The sequence below is a fragment of the Physeter macrocephalus genome, chromosome 8 (genome assembly GCF_002837175.3).
Source record: "Physeter macrocephalus isolate SW-GA chromosome 8, ASM283717v5, whole genome shotgun sequence".
Classification (NCBI taxonomy): domain Eukaryota; kingdom Metazoa; phylum Chordata; class Mammalia; order Artiodactyla; family Physeteridae; genus Physeter; species Physeter macrocephalus.
Window position 1 is genome coordinate 34,458,128 of NC_041221.1, and position 20,570 is coordinate 34,478,697.

A 20,570-nucleotide genomic window follows, 5' to 3' on the forward strand; every position below is an offset into this window, starting at 1 on the left:
TTTCTCAATATTTCTCAACTCTACCCATTTCTCTCTATCACCACAATGTGGGGACTCCTGATATGTTTCTTAAGTAACATAATAGTTTTCTATCCTCCTTCCTGCCCCATTTCCAAACCTCATTCTCCAAAATTGTCACAGCTTCTGCTCATAGGGCTGTGCGCCTCCACTTCTGTTTGGACCCCCCTGGGTTCTCTCCATCCTTTGAGTACGGCAACGTCCCACCCCCCACTGAGTGAACTCGTCCGTTAGCCTGGCACAGTCTTCCGTCCCTCTCCATCTGGTTAACTACACATCTTCATATCTCGGTTCAAACATCATTTCTTGCAAGAAGGCGTCTTTTGTGTCTCTAAACCATGCTGGCCCTTTCTACAATCTCATAGCACCAGGCACATTTTTTTAGGGTACTTTCCACACTTGTATCTATATGATTTCTTGGTGATTATTGTAGCTTGTAGTTACACTGGATCTGGCCCCGTTTCTGACACACAAGACACACTCCATTATTAAATCAATGAACCATAAGATGGTATTATACTCAAAAAAAAGTCCAAAATAGATAACTAGCAACTAAGGACGAGAGAGGTCTCAGAAGTCAATAGTCTTTAAAAGACATATTCTTTCATATATGTATTCACGTATTACAAAATTAGCACTCAAGTATTAATATACAATAGACACAGTACAGGACACAGAAGTTATAAATAAACTTAAGGTATAGTCTGGGCCTGCATAGAGTTTGTAATCTATCAGGCAACACGGATCTGTAAAGAGAAAATTAGGAAGCAATATGGCAAATGGTGTAAAATAACAAGCATACCTTTTATTGCACCTCACAGATACTGAGTTGTTTTTTTCTTTTTTTTTTACAAATTGAGGGTTCGTGGCAACCCTGGGTCAAACAAGCCTATCAGCGCCACTCTTCCAACATCATTTGCTTACTCTGTGTCACATCTTAGTAATTCTCACAGTTTTTCAATCTTATTACTATATTTGTTAAGTTGATCTGTGATCAGTGATCTTTGACGTTCCTATTGCAAAAAGGTTACAACTCGCTGAAGGCTCAGACAATGGTTAGCATTTTTCCAACAATAAAGTACTTTTAAATTAAGGTGTGTACATTGTTTTTTAGATGTAACGCTATTGCACACTTAATAGACTACAGAATAGTAGAAACAACTTTTATATGCACTGGGAAGCCAAAAACTGTGTGTGACTCGCTTTATTGGGATATTTGCCTTGTTGCGATGGTCTGGAACCAAACCTGCACTATCTCTGAGGTATCCTGTAGATAATCAATTAGGCTGATGGCTGGAGATCAAAGAGAGTGTTCTAGTGAAAGCGATGTCAGTTCTGAGCTTGGAAGAGAGAATAGGAATTAGCCAGAAAAGTTATGGAGGAGTATACAGATAACATGAGGAGAAGTGCAGATACATCTCATGGGGATAGCATGGACGAATAGCACCAAGGGCCAAAATGTCATTAAGGATGTGTGTATGTGTGTGGGCAAGAGCATACATACATGCTTACTCATGTGACAGCGAATTATTCCCAGTGACTAAAGGGTAATGCACAGGGGAAGGAATGGCAAGGGATATGGGGGCGGGGGTGGGAGAAGTTGAGGGTGTGTCCTCATATCCATGTCAGGAAGACTGGAGCTGATTTTGTAGACAGCAGAGAGCCAGTGGAGGCTTTATGTGGGAAATAGTGAGGTTAATTTTGTACTTTACACAGATCACGGCAGGGCGTACTGGCATGAAAAAGAAGAGAATGGAGGCCAGGATATGGAAGAGGAGGCTGAGTCTCAAATGAAGACCTGGATTTAAGAGAAAAACAGCAAATATGCAGATGCAGTTACACAGTTAAGACAAAACTGAGAACCATGGTACAGAGAGGAAGTTTGGGGGAAAGTTATCACAGTTTAGGAAGACGTTCAGGTTTTAAAAATGCAAGCTGGGGAAAGTGGTAAGTTTATCAAATATATTTTATTTTATCTAACTCATATATTAGTGTTAAATATAAGTATTTTGTTTGTTTTGAGCAATAAATGTTCTTACCAGTTTGTATGAATGTAAAGTCTAATGTGAACTAAAGGTCTTATAACTTCCCAAATTTGGGCTTAATGTTTCTTTGAGAAAACATATTCAGAATTCCAACCAAGAGCTTAAAGAAATGTAACAGCGTAACTTGGTTGAAACTCGATTCCAAAGTAATGCTTTTTAAGCTGTAAATATTAGATGATGGATAAACTCCTATTTCCTTTATGCTTTCAACAACATATATGTATTTATCCCTTCTTTTTGCAGGTTGCTTTCCTAGGTATTGAGGATTACCTATGGATTCATGAGAGACCTTTGGGGTAGAGTTTCACTTTGTCTGAATATCACCCCATTTTTTGAATATGTACAATGTAGAATAAGAAGCTAATCATTTTATTTTTATTAGGGATTAGAGCTAGGTCTTTTCAGGTCGGTGGTTGCTTCTTTGAATTTTTTTTTTGTATGTGTACAAATTTATTTAAGCTGCCAAATTTACTAGGTGCATTCTTGAGGAGATCCATGTTTTTACGAGTGTTCATATAGTTGTTTTCCGGGAGCAAAGACCCAAGAGGATTGCTGAATGGACCAGCAGACTCTACTGCACAGTTTCACTGCAGAAGAGAATGAATAAGAAATTGGTTTGGCCCAGTTCAACCACTGGATAAGTGATAGCCTGCACAAAGTATCATTTAAGAATGACTAATACATCACTCTGTATGACAGACTCTGGGTCCATCCACCTCACTACAAATAACTCAATTTCGTTTCTTTTTATGGCTGAGTAATATTCCATTGTATATATGTGCCACATCTTCTTTATCCATTCATCTGTCGATGGAGTTTTCTCAGGGTATATGCCCAGTAGTGGGATTGCTGGGTCATATGATAGTTCTATTTTTAGCTTTTTAAGAAACCTCCATACTGTTCTCCATAGTGGCTGTATCAATTTACATTCTCACCAACAGTGCAAGAGGGTTCCCTTTTCTCTTGTTGTATGTCCATGTAATGGAATATTACAAAAAGGACAAACCTTGAAAACATTATGCCAAGTGAAAGTAGCCATTCACAAAAGACCACATATGATATGGTTCCATTAATATAAAATGTCTAGAATAGGCAGTCTACAGAGACAGAAACTAGATTAGTGGCTGCTTACAACAGGGGTTGGGGGAGGATTGACAAAGAATGGGGGATGATAGCTAAAGATACAGGATTTCTTTTTGAGGTGATTAAAATGTTGTATAAAACTCACTGTGATGATGGTTGCAAACATCTATGAACATAATAAAAACCATTAAATTGTACACTTTAAAAAAAAGAATGACTAATACAGATTGAATTGATGCAGGATTATTTTCTTCTAATTTTTCTATTTAGAATAGCTTAGTGGGCAGAAGTGAAGAAGGTTTTTAGTTGAAATGAGTGGACATTCTCACAAGAGTTAGAATCTGGAAATGAAAATGAGGGTTCCAAAATGAAAGCCCAGGATGGAGTCTGAAGTTCTGTCTCTGATGCTTCACTGGAGCTGGGTCCTGGCCTCTGTGCAGGAAGATCTATTGCAAAGTAGTTTGGCTGGGAGCAGAGAGCTGATCCCTGGCCAATGACAAGTGAGGGCTCACAGAGATGACACGTTCAGGCACCAGGCCTGCAGGCTTCAGAGCTGACACCTTGCCTGGCACGTGGTTTATGTCTTCTGCATCCTACTCCTTTCCATGGTTCCTCTACTTTATGAGAAAACTTGCCACTTGGTCTGCATATGCTGTGTGACCTTAGTGAAAAGCACAAGCTGAAGTTGTAAGTAAAAAGCGATAAAGGGAAGGACAGTGTACTTTTCCTGTAGCTGCACTTGTGTGAACAGTGAGACCAGGACAGAGGACAGTGTTGTCCAGAGGAGCTGTGATCTCCCAAGAGACTTCAGCAGCGGGTTCTCCCCTGGCAGAAGGCAGGAGGTCAGAGAGGGAAACACAAGAATCTTGTTCTGAAAGCAACTTTGGGAGTTTTCACCAACAGCCAGGGGAGACTTTTGAGTAGCTGAGGTGCAGGAATCAAGGCAGTGGGTCCTGAGCTACCATAAAGGTGGTACTTGATGAAAATAAGATCCTATTTCATTATCCCAGGTTTAGACATTTGCATTTTCATAGGTCTCAATAAAAGTCAGCTTTCCATCCTCTGGGTAAACAGTGGCTTTCTTAGCTTGAAATTATTAGAGACCCAGGGGGTCAAGGTTGTAACCGGGACCCGGATAACTCTAAAACCTGGAGAGGTTGAAAGAATTCCTAGGGAATGCCAGCAAAATATGGGGATCTGGGCCACCCAGTTAATGTAATAAATGCTAATATCCACAGTGGCAGGGTGTTTGCTATAAGTCAGGTGCATTGCTAAGCACATTTATTATGGCATCTCATTGTATAGCAACCTCTGAGGTCATGAATATTACCTGTATTATACTTGAGAAGGAAACCAGGCCCTTAAAAAATAAAATTCCCTAAATCTACACAGGTAGGAAATCATGGTCAGATTGAAATTTCAATCTGTTGAACTGAAAAACCCATTCTTTTTAATCATCATTACATCACTACCCCTTTCAGGTATACTTTGCGGTCCTGGATGTGCTTCCTGGTGACCCCTTTAAGCTTGGGAAAGGCAAAGAAAAAACTGTTATTGTTTCCTTGAGCAATAGCTACTCATCAGGTACTATGATGGGTGCCCTCTCACACTTTGTCTCATTTAATTTTCAAAAAAACCAATGAGGAAGTATAAAGTGTTAATTTTACGCATTTTAAACACCAAGAAACCAAGAGCCCTCTCACTCTTACTCTATTGCCACTAAATTTATTTCTTAGGAGGATTTCTCTTCTTACATAAACCTCTGCAAACGGAGCATGTTCTGCCAGTTTCGTTCCCTTACTCTCTTGTTCCTGAATTTAGTTCAACATGAGGGAAGAAAAGCCTTGGGATAAAATGCTGGCTCTTTTTTCTGTACGGTGTCTCTCTCTCTCTCTCACTCACACATACACACACCCACACAAACACATTTTCTCAGTGTTAACCTGTTGGTAATAACAAAAAAGAAACATGCATTCTTGTTGATCACAGAATTTAACTCTAGATGTCTAGATGGAATTAAAAAAGAACATAAGAACATGCTACAACTTGCTTTGCATATTGTATTACAGAAGTCCGGTGGAAATAGTGTGTGTGCATGTGTGTGTCTGTATATATACATTTACAAATATATACATATATATATATATATATATATTTATAGAGAGAGAGAGGGAGAGAATATATGTGTACATACGTGTTATATGTGTATGAATGAATAAAAGTATATATAAGCATATATGTGTACAGTACCTGTGTATATATACTTATACATACATATATACTTTATATATCTATATATAATATAGATACTTTATTCATTTGGAAGGAAACTTAGAATTTTCTCTACGGCTATCTGTAGTGCTCCATTCCAGGTAGCATCTGGTAAGCAGGCCACATATATAATCACTTGAATTGACCTCAAGTAGGTGGAGGAAGTTACACAGCTTTCAAAATCCCCTTACTTGTCCCCATAAAAATGGATATCTGAAAATGGAATAAGGGAATTTACTCCAATGTGCAACAGCTCTCGAACAATTCCTACAGCATCTTCAGCCTAGTCCAGGATTCTCTGTTACTTTTTCCCTGTTGCCTCTGTGCTCCTCTCTCCCTCAGGGTCAAGCACCTGTGAGTTTGGGACACATAGTCATTCCTGGCTGGGGCTTCTCTCCCTTTGATTATCTCATTCAATAGACCTTTCCTCTTCTCACCGACACAGTGTTCAGAGTGGGTCATTTTCTCAATGCCAATCAGATAAAAATATACCATGATGAGATACTAATTAGTAAGAAACTGCTAGTTGCATGTGTAAGTCAAGGGCCTTTAGTATCCCAATTTAAAGGGTGGAAATAGTCTTGGGAAATGTATTTTTCATCAGGGACCTCCAGGGAGATGATTTGGAAAAGAAGTAGCTGCCAGCAGCATTACTTATATTCTGATTAGGAGACTCTTCTGTTTCATTCTAAACTGTTTTTTTATTGCTTTCTATGAAATCATGTACAGGTAAAGCATCCTTATTGTAGGGTCCTCATCTAAACTGTGATGTTATTATCACTTTTTCCTACGATACATCTGTCCAGTTAAAAGTTTGAGGTGGTTATTTCATTCCTGCTTCAAACTCTCCCAATATGATCTCCTCATAAACAAAATCATTATCTTTAAAATTTATAAAGTAACAAAGCAAGTATGGTTTTTCTGATGTATAAATTTGTATGCTTCTTGCAGAAATTTCTTACACGCTTCTTCATTTTGTTTCTATGTATCTGTGTGCAATCAGTCTGAAACCTCTAGGAGATTTGGCATGGTGCTCTTCACTTGCAAATTGGTGGGACAAAATCTATTATGATAATAAAAATAGCCTAATAAAATAAGTATTATTTCCTTCAAAATCAGTCTTAATATTATTTGAAAAGAAATGAAACAAATTATTTATAATTACAAGAAAGTTTTTAGCTAACCATGTGGCATAGATAATTTTTTAATTATTTAAAAATCATACTATGTATATGTCTGTCTATCTATCTATCTATCTATCTATCTATCTATATCTCCATGTAATCACCATTCATATCCAGATGGCCATTTCTAGCACCTCAGACACCCGCCTTTTTTACCCCTTCTCAGTCAATGCCCCCTCAAAAAGCACTCATAATGTTGGCTAAGTGAATAATGCTACAACATTTTTATTTTTTACATTGTACCGTCATTTTATATAATTACCAACAGTGCTGAAACTACACTTTAAATTCATCTTACACACCAAATGATCATCTTTTATGAACTTGATATAGAGATGACTGTTGTGTTATCTGACAGTTTACCTGGTAGAAAATGCTGGAAACAGGCATTTCTGATATTCTTAAATATTTTTATTTTTATGTCAGAATCATAACTAATGCCAAAAAAGCATAACACCTAACAAACTGTGTCTGCTATTTAAAATACATCCAGCAAACGAAATGCTAAACTCCTTCCATCTGCAGGTTAGGCTCTTGTCAGGTTTAGATAAGTAGCTCCAGGACCTAGGAAAAGCCTACTTTGTATTACTACTTTACTTCAACAATTCTGCTACATCTAGCAAGTAGTTTGCACACAAAACTCAAGGCTGATGTTTGAGGGTATCTTTTACTCTCATGGTTAATGGCTCTATGTAGACAAAAACGCTTTTAATTCTGGAATTTCCTCTTGGAAAGCCAAGCCTCTGAAATATTTCAATGCTAGCAGGGTCACCCTCCTTTTCAAACCTCAAGATTTTAAAATGTTTACCAAACCCTGACAAGTTTTAATATTTTTGTAAAGCAAGCAGAAAGGAACAGAGGGTGTAATTTTTGTATTTGGTATGGATCAGAGGAAAGAGAGTAAATGGTTTCTCAAGAGCCCCATTCTGCAGTGTGTCCAAAAGGGGACATTGGAGAAATGCAGAACCACAGATTGCGTAGGAAGCACTAAAGCACTGAAGATGCAGTGCCTGGGCACCGTTGATAAGTAAATGGCTTTTCACATGAAAGAGAATTTCACCTTGCTTATTGATTGATACCCACTTTTCAGAACCAGCTTAATGTTGTCTACAATTAATACCTGATTTACATGGTTCTAAGGTATGAGTACGGAATTTAACCTATGAGTACAAAATAAAATAGGGAAAAGTTTTCCTTGTTCAGTTCCTCCAAGGGCAGAATGAGCTACTTTGGGAAGCAACACATTTTAACTTTACTGCTTCTACTCAAAGCAGAATCACCAAACTTCTTGAGCAGGATACTACTACAAAGGACAAGGGAGAGGCTTTATGTCATAGGTCATAAAGAGGTATGAGAGGTATATAACACAGAGTTTGTAAAAACTGGACTAAGAAAGATCTAGAAGACAGCAAGAGTGTGGAAGGGTTGGTAGCTTCATAAATTGGAATATTGGTCAAGAACAAGGGTAACACGCTATCAGGCCATCACACAACAAGCTTTTCTTCTTTAAAAGAATCGTTTTGACACTTCCATTACGTTTCCTACTTCCGTGTTACCTCTGCTCACTTGCTGCTGCCTAACTCTGTCCTCCTCTCCCCATGCCTGCAGACCAGAGCATAATTGGATCTGTTCTTTTTTTTCTAAAATATCAGAAAAACAAAATAACATAGCATCCGGTAGAGAAGAAATATTCTGATATCTAATTATATTTCCAAGTAGATACAGATAGAATCATGGAGTATTATACCTGTTTACTCTTCTTTATTTTCTGACAAGAGATACTTCTCTATTATCTTAATACGATGTTCCTCCTTAGACACAAGTCATGACATTTATCTTGGTGCTAATGTTTCTCTCTGCCTTTCAGATGTTTGCCTTTGGGGCCACTGGTTTAAAAAAATATTTGGTGGATCTGCGTTAAAAATCACTTCTTCCCCTGACAAGATATTTAAAATGTCATTTGTGCCTTGTGAAGGCTTTTAGAAAAATCCAGAGACCTAGACCCGGATGACCCAAACTGTGTTTCTGCAAGGACTGCAATTTCCTTTTGAGGATTATGGTTCCAGGGAAGATTGCTTCTAAATATCTGTGAGAGAAATACTTTCCAGAATTAATGCTGTTGTTTACTTTTTGTGGATTTTTAGAACATCTCACCTCACCACATATAAAGGACAAGCAATAAAGTACAGTTTATTTATGGTAATATTAAATATAACAGTGCAATCATTCCTTAAACATATGAGGTCAAAGCGTATCTATTCAGGATGTGCTTTTTGACAATTGATTCTCAAGTATAGCCTTCTATTGTTTGTTCTACCAGTTATTTTGCTTTAAAGATAAAAAAGCCTAAGGACAAGAATTAGTGTAGTTACCCTGCCCTAAACATCATCAAGTTATGAAATAAGAAGCTATAAGAGTGGTACTTTGAAGAGAATGGAATTTGAGTTAAAATATGCATGTTCATTGATCACAAATGGATGAGAAATGTCAACCAGTTATTACACAGAAAGGAGCTGATTGAAAATAGGTGACCTTTACCAAACGTGTGTGAACAATTTTTACTCTTCATTAAAGGATAAGATATCTACATAGTCCATAAGATGTATGAAATACATTAAACAAATATCAGTAGTTACTGGCATGGCAAATTTTTGAATTAATCAAATTGGTACTATATTTTTGTGTTTTCTGACATTTAATAAAGGTGACATGGAGCAGCAAAATTCTCTTCAGAATGGCAGGAATTTAACTGCCCAAGTGGAAGGAAGAAGCTGATGAATAAATTATTGTCCTTGAATTCAGAGAAGTACATTACCTGTCCTTGTTTACAAAGAATTTGTATATGTTAGTGTCTGTCACCAGGAATAAGGTAGTGAATGAAACACACATACAGCCTGCCATCAAAGGGTTTGGAATTTAGCATTATTCAGTGGTGTAATGAGTCCTGGGATTGGAGTAGAAGGGGCATAAAGTGTATTATGGAAACTGATAGGAGGAGCATTTTACTAGACTGGTAGTGGCCAAAATCTATCTGGATGAAGTGACATCTTGTGTTCTACAGGTCAAGAGATCTAGCCAGGTAAAAAGTTAACTTAATATCACAGGCAGTGAACGTGAAATCTCAGGAATAAGGAACCCAAGCTGCTAGAGGTTAGGTAAGACTCAAGAGGATGCAGCATCCAGAACTTCCAGAAAAATGGATGCCTCACGAAGGTTGGAATAATAGCCTAAAGAGAGCGGAAATTACAAGGAAAATCTTTAACACGGGAGTAATGTGATCAAGACTGTCTTAGAGAGGTCGACCTTCTGGCGGTAAGAAGCATTATTTTGTGAAGAAGAAGAGTGTAACATAGCAAGTAACAGATGACAGAGGCGTGAACTGTGGGGAGGCAAGGCTGCAAACACAAGTGAGACAGATTTAAAGGGCAGAACGGAAAGGACCAGATGTTGATTGGATATGTAAGATGTGGAAAGCGGTAAGGCAAAGATGATAGCTGGATTTCTCACTTGGCCCATTGGGGAGGTTATAGCGCCATTTGCTGAGCTATTAAAGAGAGGATAGCAAGATGGGAAGATGCCTTGATCCCTTCCTCCTTCCCTCTCTTTCTCTCTCTCTCTCTCTCTCTCTCTCTCTCTCTCTCACCCTTCCTTCCTTTAACACATCAGTACCAGCTATATGATAGACACTGATCTAGGTGCTAAGGCTTAAGCAGCGAACGAAACTACGTCCCGATCTTCACAGAGATTATGGTTCCTGCTGGAGAAACCATCATCAGGGAATCAGCAGTAACTATCAGATTAACAGCAAGGAGAAGGAAACAAAAAGAGTGATTCTGGGTATAACGGTAAGAGAAAAACTGTGAGTAAATGACATCTCCTGTTGAATGTCAGCTATAGTTAACAACAACACAAAGTACTGCACAAAAGAAGCAGTTTCCGCTAGAGTTAACACCTCGTATTATACCTATAGAATGAAAGGGTCAAAATGTTAGCCTCCGAAGAATGTCAGGGACATTAAATTTGAATAGCTGAATTTGATTGTCCTACAAGTATGCAGACAGAAATAGAGGTTTTTCTGTTAGGTCTTAGGCAGGAGGTAGGAGAGTGTGACTTCTACTCCATGTCAGTACTAGCAGATATGGCCATTCAGAGTCTGCCATTTTTCCTGAACTCTGAAACGGAAATAAATTTGCTCTCCTAATCCTGCAAAACAGAGCCCCTGAAAGTCACATATGGATACAACCTTGGCTAATTTCACGCTCATTCAACCTCTGGTTTGGTTTCAAGTCCTGCATACGAATTTTCACAGATCCTGGGTGCAGCATTTTAAGAATATCGTATTCTCTCTCCCTTCAGCCCACCAAGAGCTTATTTTCTCCCCTGATATATTTTTGTTTTAATTTTCATAGGTATTTTTAATGTATGTGTACATACATATTTTGATTTGAAATAGTGAAAAATATAATGCAAGATTCAGAATAGGGCACCAATAACTCTGTCTCTCCAATTCTCAAAATTCTTTAATGGATCCCCATCATTCCTGGGTTGGAATCCAAACGCCTTTTCACATAGAAAACTAAAGTTGCCTCTTATTACACATACAACACTTTATTGTAACGTTATGTCAGACTAACGTGGTCCTGGAGGGGGTCAGGAATTCTCTGTGCCTTTGGACACAGTGTCACTTCTAGGAGCAGCTTCTAACCCCTCCTCTTCTGTCTGTCTTAATTCAAGCTATCCTTTCATTTATAGCTCAGGAGACTTCTAGTGAGTTTTCCACAACCCCTCCAAGTTAAGTCAGGAGCTCTCCCTGGGCATTAATAACACCCCATACACGTCTTTTCATAATTACACACCAGAGTGTATTACAACTGGTCTTTCCCTTGTCTGCTCCTGACCAACAGGCAGAGAACATTATTCAAAGGAATTACGGCATGTCAACATGTATCCATAGCATCTAGCCCAGTACCTGACACTTAAAGAGGGACACACTAAAACTAAGTACATTAAGTGGATGAGTGTAAGTCTTTGGGGAAATGTGCTTGAGTCTTACCCAGTACTGCGTAAAAGCAAAAGTATCATATCTTAGGTACTTGCCTCAATCCTATCACACGGCCCTTATAACTAATTTATTAGTTTGGAATATCTATTCATTCTTTGTTCAATGGATATTTTATGAAAATCTACTCTATGCCAGGCCCTATTCTAGGTACTGGGTTGCAGCTATGAATAAAACAAACAAACAAACAAACAAAACCCTGCCTTCATGGAGCTTACATTCTAATGTTTAATTCGAGTGTAATTAGAGAGGGAGACAAATAACAATCAAATAAATTTAAAAGTGTACAGTTAATAAAATGTTGAGCATTCTAGAAGAAGACAGTATGGAAGAGTAACGGAATTCTATGGGCAGGTTTGTAATTTTAAAAATATTAATATAATTTATCCAAAATTTGTTTCCATACGAATGAAATATATTTCCCTTTGTATTTTGTAGATTTGAATAATAACAATGAAATGTGGCAGCTGGGAACAGAAAGAGAGAAAAGGTTAAATAGAGGCGAAAGCTGAAATCTATATCCTTGCCATTTAGTTTTGAGAAAGAAGAAAAGTTGAAGTGACAAATAATGAAGTTTTAGGACTGCATTCCTAGAATAAAGAGAACTGAAATGCTGTTTGAGAAGTTGGCCTTTTGTGATGAGTTTGGAACCTTGGTATATAGCTAACCTGGGGAGTGCTAAAGTCCAAAATTTCTACACATTGAGAAGTGGGTCTGGGAAAGCAATGATCACCCTGCTCCTTCGTAACTGCAAAGAATGAAATACGTTAGCAATGCTTTGAATTAAATATTGTTAGCAAGCGTTAGCAATGCAAAGAATTAAACCTGCTAGAAATACGTTGCTTTCCTAAAACATCCAGTTACTCTATATCCAGAGTGAGTAGTGGGAATCAACGATAGATTAAAAAAAATGTTTCTCAAATTTCACCTGGCTTACAACGTCCCATCATCCTTCTATAATCAAAAGAGCTTCTTGAGAAGTTTTATCAACCTTTAGCCCAGGTAAGCTGGGCTGTAAGTCGTACCCTATGTAGGTCCTTGAATACTTACCTACCAGGGGCAACCATAGAGCAGTATGGTGGAGAATGAGAGCAGCATTTCTCATAGACCAGCAGTGTCGGTATCCCTGGGAGGTCGGTAGAAATGCAGAATTTGGGCTCCACTCTGGAATCTTCCTACAAGACTCCCAGGTAATTTGCATGTCCATTCAAGTTGGGAGGTGCTGCTCTATAACAGCAATCCTCAACCTTGTCTGCATGTCAGAATTGCCTGGGAAGTTGTTTAAATCTCAGTGATTAGGCCACATTCCTATATATTCTGATTTTATCAGAATAACCTGCATATATCTCAAAACTGTGTTTCCTGGGTCCTTTCTCAGACCTACAAAATCAGTACTCCAGGAATGAGCCTCAGAAATCTGCCACTTTAAGGCACAGAGTCACTGATTCCCATATATAGCAAAACATAAGAATCCGTGGCTTGGAGGATGGAAAACGATGAATTCCATTGCAGAAAATACCTTTTATTTATGGGGATTACTTGAATCAACACACAAAATATGAAATACTTCTGCATATACATATACACATATATATGCATAAATGGTATTTGATAACTTTTCAACTTTATAACTAGAGGATTTAAATCCCACAGCAAGATATAGGTAAGTTAGAGAAGAGGAAATGATAGGCTTGAATCTACCAGGAAATAGATTTTTAGATAGTCATCTTCAAGATAGTTTACAAATATTCCACAGAATATTTATTATGCTCATAATAAACTCATACAACATATGGATTAGTTTCATAAATTTGTTTCTCTTCTAAACAAGCAGCCAGCACACTTTTTCTGTAAAAGACAAAATAGTGAATAATTTCAGCTATGCACACACTACACTCTCTATGTTGTCAACTACTCAAGTCTGGTTTTATAGCATGTAAGCAGCCATTGACAAAATAGAAAGTTTTCTCTAAGCCAGCTCCCAAGTTACTTTCTTTAAAGTAACATCCACACATCTGTCTAAATCCAGTAGAAGAAAAAGTGTATGTTCCTAAAATTCAAATGTACTGATATAAACACAGTGTCAGGACATGGTTCCAGCTCTGGTAAGGCCCAAGTGTGCATTGTTTTTAAGGAGAAAGAACGTCCTGGATTTTCTCTACTTGACAGGTAAGGTGAGGGACTAAAAACAAGGTTTCTGGTTTATAATAACAACTATTATTTCCTGAGCACCTGAGTAATTGTAAGTATGTTATATTATCATTTTTATTTCACACAGCACTGCTGTGGGATTAGTACTATTACTCGCTCCAGTTTAAAGGTCATAAAAATAAAGTTTGGACACCTTAACTGACTTGTCACAGAGCTAGCGAGTACCCTCAGTGGGATTTGAACCCAGGTAGCTGAACCCAGAACCTGTACTTTCTGCCACTACACATTTCTGCCTTATTCATTGTCTACTGAGACTATGACTATGTCTGATGCTGGGCCAGTTATAAGCTTTTAGTTTGTAAGAGACACAGATGTGCTCAGCTTGAATTGGTTAATGGAACTGAAACCACAGAGAAAAATGTGGAAAACAGGAAGAAGTCTCACCATTGCATGGTGTGTCTGGAATACCACCCAGGATAACATCAGTCTTTCTGCTTCTATACAGGGAGCACGCCTTTATTTTTGTGCTTAGCCGTTATGGTGAGTCAGAAAATGTTTGTCTTCTAATTGACCTAAGGGAATTAACTTTTCTTTCCTTCCTACCAGCCTCATGATTTCAGCTTATTCATGATTTCTGCAGACCATCATCTCTAGGTTTCTCAATTTCTACTCCTGCCCATCTACTGCTGGTTATCCACGGTATGCTGAATTTATACTTAAGGTCACTAAATCATCTATCTATGTGTTACATAAAACATTCTTTATTGACATGGTTATTTTGAAAGGCTACATGGTAGCCATTGGCTACTCTAGAGGTGGCTGTCATAGATCTGGGTACATTCATCTCTGGTCATTATCTGCTGTGGCTTGTGGAGCCTAGACACACGTCATACTTTCTGGGTGGGGAGACCTACGCATGGTGGATACTCAGCATAACAAGCTCCTCTGAAATACTACTGTTTATAGATCATGTCCATTCTTTTGGAAAAGGAATAAAGATTATCTATATATACTTTGTTTTTCTGTTATTCTTTGTGTTTTTTTTTTTTTTTTTTTTTTGCGGTACGCGGGCCTCTCACTGCTGTGGCCTCTCCCGTTGCAGAGCACAGGCTCCGGACGCGCAGGCTCAGCGGCCATGGCTCACGGGCCCAGCCGCTCCGCGGCATGTGGGATCTTCCCGGACCGGGGCACGAACCCGTGTCCCCTGCATCGGCAGGCAGACTCTCAACCACTGCGCCACCAGGGAAGCCCTGTTATTCTTATATACAACTAGAAAAAGCCAATAGCTTACCATAAAATCTAGCGAATGGAAAGTAAACTGGCTGGTGGCTGGAGATTATACATTTCTTGATCATGTTTCTAATCATTGTTGAATCCGTTATTTGCAGTATCTGGTTCAATATTATCTGTTTAAGTGTTTGAGAACTGGTTGAAGCATAAGAAAGGATCATATTTTATAACTATGCAGCTTCTGGTACATCTCAGCACATCCTTGGATATGAGAGCTCATCATATTAGATTTTTCAGGTCAATCCTAATTTTATAACATCTCTCCCTTTTTGTCCTAGATTGGACCAGATTTTGCTTTGGATAACATTGTCACAATATCAACATAATTAGCTATAGCAAATCTCTGTGTACATCTGGGAAGGCTTATGTAAAGTCGGTAGAACAAATAGACTCCTGTACATTTGAATCTATTTTTTTTCTTTAGTCTACTTTCCAGCATTCAATTCTGTTCACTTCTTTATCTTTTTTAATATTGTGAATGTATTTTGCCACGAACATAAATTCTCCTTAACTTCCTTTTAATTCCATTTCAATATAAGTGGCATTGAATTTATATTTCTACTCTTTATTTGATTTTTATCCTGAGAGTATATCTACCTCTCTTGGAAAGATGTTTATACTGCAGATACTAAATTTCTGTACTGATTAACCCTATAGTAGAGTGCTTTTTCTGTCAGTAGTAATCAGAATCAGCTTGATGCAAAGACTTGAGCACTAACCTCCTTCAGAACCTCAAAGAAAAAAATATATGCTTCTTTCAAACACTGCTGGCTATGGAGTTTACAAAATCATTTATTTTGAGTAAGCCAAGAATTAAACTATTCTAAGGGTGATATAATTAAGTTGCACTATCAGATATTCATGAGTATCAGAATAGGTCACCATGTATAAAGAGATAAAAAGTATAGTGTAAAGATTACGAGCTTTAAATTCTGTCTGACCTGAGCTTGAATCATAGGTCGCCAGCCTGCATCTCTTCATCTGGAAAATTGGGGTAAATTATCTCCAATGTCATCATTTTGACCTGATGATTATATAATCATACATACAAAATTTATACCCCCAGCTGTCTGGCATTTAGGAGTCATGGTAAACACTGCCTCACCCCATTGACTTTTATTGAAAATACCACCTACCTAGGAGCAGGTTATAAGTCTTAAGAAAAGTTTTATAAAGCTTTAACAGATTTTTTTTTTTTAATTTTGAAACTGCCTATTCTAAGTGAGGTTATCCTACAAGATGTTTTCTGATGTCACAGAAGGAATAAATTACCATCAAATAAATGAAAAACGGGATGCAGTTTAGAACTTAGAGGTAAGCTGGAACCTGGGGATAATATATGAAAAAATGTCTGACTGAGGCAGCTACGGAACATAAACAGCTCCTAATTCTCAAGTGTAACCAAGATTTTCTTCATTCTCTTTTCAGCCTGTGTAATGCAAATTAAGACAACTACACTGATAAAATACCTTTAAAAACTTTAAGTATATCTTTTTAAATAAAAACTACAGCTATCTTCAGTTTTTAAAATAAATATCCCATTACACACTAAGCACATCCTTCAAGGGTCATATACATCAACTAAGTACATCTAATAAAAGCTCAGTGGGTAGGGTATCACCATGGATTTTGAACTTGGCACAAGGAAAAGTTTATAATACAGAGATGTTATCAGCAATGTACAAGTTTGTTACTAACAAATGTGACCCGGTTTGGTTAATGTTGCCTCTTCCTGTTTATCCATGTTGCTTAAAATGTAAGAAAAGAAAATGCCAAAGACTCAAAGACAGTGACTAGTCAAACACTTCTCTGAGGTATCTTCAATCAGTTGAAAAACCACCTCGCTGGAGAATAGAGATAGAAGTCTCGGTGCAACAGAGAGAAATAAACGTCTTTAGGCTTTGGCTAAAACACACAGACAACCAGCTAGTACACATCAGTGCCTATGGGTATCCTAAAAATAGTTTATTCCTGTGGGGGAAGCAATAGCCTCAGCCTAAAAAGCTCTCTCGAGAATTTTGGAAGGCTGGCCAATTAATATAAACAATGTTCTGACATCTTTATAAAATGTCCCATCTCAGGATACCCACAGGAGGAGGGCAGAATCAACATTTCATGAAATATGAGTGCGCTTTTTAAAAAGCACAGTTAAGATACCATTATAAATCTTTACACAAAAGCAGCAACATTTTACTTTGTGCTTTAGCATAACAGATGTTATTGGAATCAATCTGTGTAAGTATTATCTCACGACAGTATACATTTGTATTTTAAATAGCATTTGTCTCATTGTTAGAAAATCACTTTGAAGTACTGCATCATAAGAAGATAAGTGGTTGCTATTATTCACTCACGTGGCTAGAGTGCTAAACAATCAACTGGTCATACATAATTATATGGATAAAATCATTTTATTTTTTGATTATATAGAAATTTACCATGATGTGGGAGAAAACCATCAGCCTATATTTACACTTGCAAAGTAAAATAGAAAAGAAAAAGTTCAGATAATTAAATCTAACTTTGGAAGAGTTGCTTCCATTCCCGCTAGATATTTTTAACAAACTTATGAGGAAAAAGGGTTTAGAAGAAATAATGTGGACTAGTTTGTCTAAATTACATAGATAATTGCCCTAAGCCATGTAAAATACAAGTTCAACATCAGTTCACTCTTGTTTGATGACAAAGTACAACTTCAAACATAAAAGCCAAGATGTCAGTAAACATTTAATTTGAATCCATTATTAAAGAATTCTCCCTTCAAAAGTAAGTATTTTAGAAAGAAGGTAATTTTCTTTACTTTTCTTTTTATTAAATTATCTCATTAAAAATTCACCTCTCATATAAAAACTATAAATCATATCAGTGGTATGATAATTCTTTTTGGTTCATTTTTCTTAACAGCTACATAAGAAACTTTATTTAAATTTTAATTGCTAAATGGACACTATTAAAATATTCAGGGATTTAGTCCTAAATCCTTCAACCCACAGGGAGCTCAGGGACGTTGTTAAAGTAAAAAGCTGCACAAAATCTCAACTCTCATTTGCAGATGTTCTTTCCATCTGATTTAACTTTGAAGCTTTTAGACTGAGAGCTTTTGCCATATGACATCAACAAAGCACTTCAACCAAAATCAAGTTACCTCAGTTCCGCACAGTTCTCTAGATTATTTAAAAAGGTAAAATGAGAAATTCACTCTCTTTTCATATTTCCTTTCATTTTCTCTTGATGCAAGGCAGAATACTTAGCTTTCAAAAGAAATTGCTCTGTAATATTATCCCCAAACACCGGGTTTCATTCTAGGACAATTGCTTGTAAACTAAGCCTTCTCCTGACAGAAACAGTCACTTGCTGCAGTGCAGAATGTCAGTATAGTCAGTTAGAAGTTTCAGTGCAGAAATTCAGCTCGACGCAGTCACTCAGATGAAGCGGCACTTACCTTAATTGAAATATTCACTGTGAAGGAGGTGAGAAATCAGTCGAATCAACCGTGAACGGGGTGGGGAGAGCGAAGTTTTCAGTCAACACCCTCCAAGTAGCTGCATGCTCGGCTGCTTTTTCCTGTTTATGCTGAGCCCCTCACTGTCTAAGAGAACAAAAAAGAGAAGCTGAAATCCTCCGAGGTTCCAGTGAGTAAATGAGGACTAAGCGATATTTCTTAACGGGAGCTCCTCGGTGAGCGTGCTACGTTTGGTGGCTCCCTAACTGCTGTGACAGGCTGCTGTCAGGTCCCCGGAGCTGGGCGATAATCATTGACCTGATTAGCAGGAAACACTCACTTTGCGCAGGCAACACACGCCAGGGTCAGTGGGTCTCCTGGGAACTGGAAGAGGCACCGGGGCTGCTTGGGACTCTTGTCTTTTCCAGCCTAATGGATGAACTACAACTCTGACTGTAATTTGCAAGGAGATTAGCTACAGTGTTCAGCCGCAGAAGGACTTAAATAAACGTGCTTTCTCCTGCTGTTCTGCCAGGTGCCTTCGCGTTAGATAGCAGGTACAGTGAAACAATTAATCGACCGATAGAGCTGATTCGTTAAGACAGGACGAAAGCTGAAAAATGTTCAAAGCAATGTGATAAAAGATATAGCTGGGCTTGCCTTCGCCCCAAGCCTGGGACATACTTCAACCTTTGCCTAAGTAAAATGTTTTTAAAGGTTGATCACAGCCCTCCAGAGTGCAACTCCGATTTATGAAAGAAAGGAAGTATTCATACTAAATAAGCATGTTTGGCAGGTTCTTAACAGACACAGGCACTCAACCCAAGACATGGAAAATACAGCGTTTCTTATGCAGTTTCTCAAATAGCATTTTAAATTAGCATCACACTTGCGAAAAAATGTTTGCATTATACCATTAACCTGAGTAGCACAGGAGAATACATCATTACGCCTAACTAAATCATCTCTTCTACTATTGTTGAAATACTAATTTTCTAAAACAAAAATAAGCAAGGGTATGAGAGGATACAAAATGTCAAACAGCATATTAAACGTAGGCATGCGCCTTTCACAACCTGCTGATACCCATCCACTGACCACCTGAGCAGCTGTTCAACACCTCCGACCTCAAAAGTTACCACTTCCTCCCAGAGATCTAATTCTCTCAAAAAGGTCACCTAATTAAATGCCAAAGCCTCAAATGGTTAAGTTTTGACAATTCTCACTTCTAATAGGAGAACATTATTAACATAAGAAGAACAGATGAGAAAAGTCCTTTGCATGTCTTGAGGGTGAGAAAAATCTCATTGCCAGGGAGAAAACTGACAAATGTACTGTCACAATGATACTGTGTGATGTGTTCAGCATTTCTGTTTTTCCAAGTAGGTCTCACTTGGGACATATGGCATTCCCTTGACGTGTGTCTGTGTGTGTGTGTGTGTGTGTGTGTGTGTGTGTGTGTATGTGTGTGTGTGTGTGATTGTGTGTGTGTGTGTGAGAGAGTGAGAGAGAGAGAGAGGGCTCTTGAGAGAGAGAGAGAGAGGCTATATTTGCAATATTTACATGTATTTTTGAAAAATCCCAAATTTCAGTAAAGGAATGCACAAATCATACATAACGGAGAATATGTTTGCCTTCTATATTACCAAGTAAATTTTTTAAAAAAAGTATTTCGTTAAAATACAAGCTCTCTGATGGTAAGGCTTATCAGAGAAAATAAAACTTCAGTGCAACTATATAGGGCAGACACGTGAATTTAAAACAGAGATGCACCAGGGAGAAGCCCCAGGAGAGCTGATCCTGTGTCCCATTCAGAGGACGTCTCTTGCTCCCTCAGCTGGTGGAGGGTGAGAGCTGAAGGTGAGGAAATCCAGTCAATAAGATTCAGGAGAGGGAGAATAACTTCTGCCACTGTTAAGCAGGAAACCCGTTATTCTATTATTGACTGGCATTAGAGTGTTCTACTATTGAAAGAAAAGAGTTGCTTGTATCCAAAGTGATGCACATAATTAAATTGAAAATAAACA

General features: G+C 37.9%; 1 protein-coding gene across 2 annotated transcripts in view; it reads right to left on the bottom strand.

Moving 5' to 3' along the window:
- CDH12 (cadherin 12) overlaps positions 1 to 18,941 on the bottom strand; it is a 403,417-nt gene extending 384,476 nt beyond the window's left edge. The window contains exons 1-2 of one of the 2 annotated variants that reach the window (XM_024122920.2): positions 18,884 to 18,941; positions 18,544 to 18,690 (exon numbers count right to left, since the gene is read on the bottom strand). The gene's annotated coding sequence lies outside the window, so the exon portion shown is untranslated. Of the gene's footprint in view, positions 1 to 18,543; positions 18,732 to 18,883 lie in introns of those variants that run through there. The other variant, XM_024122919.1, reaches the window with a different exon arrangement.
- Positions 18,942 to 20,570: the final 1,629 nt, after the last annotated feature.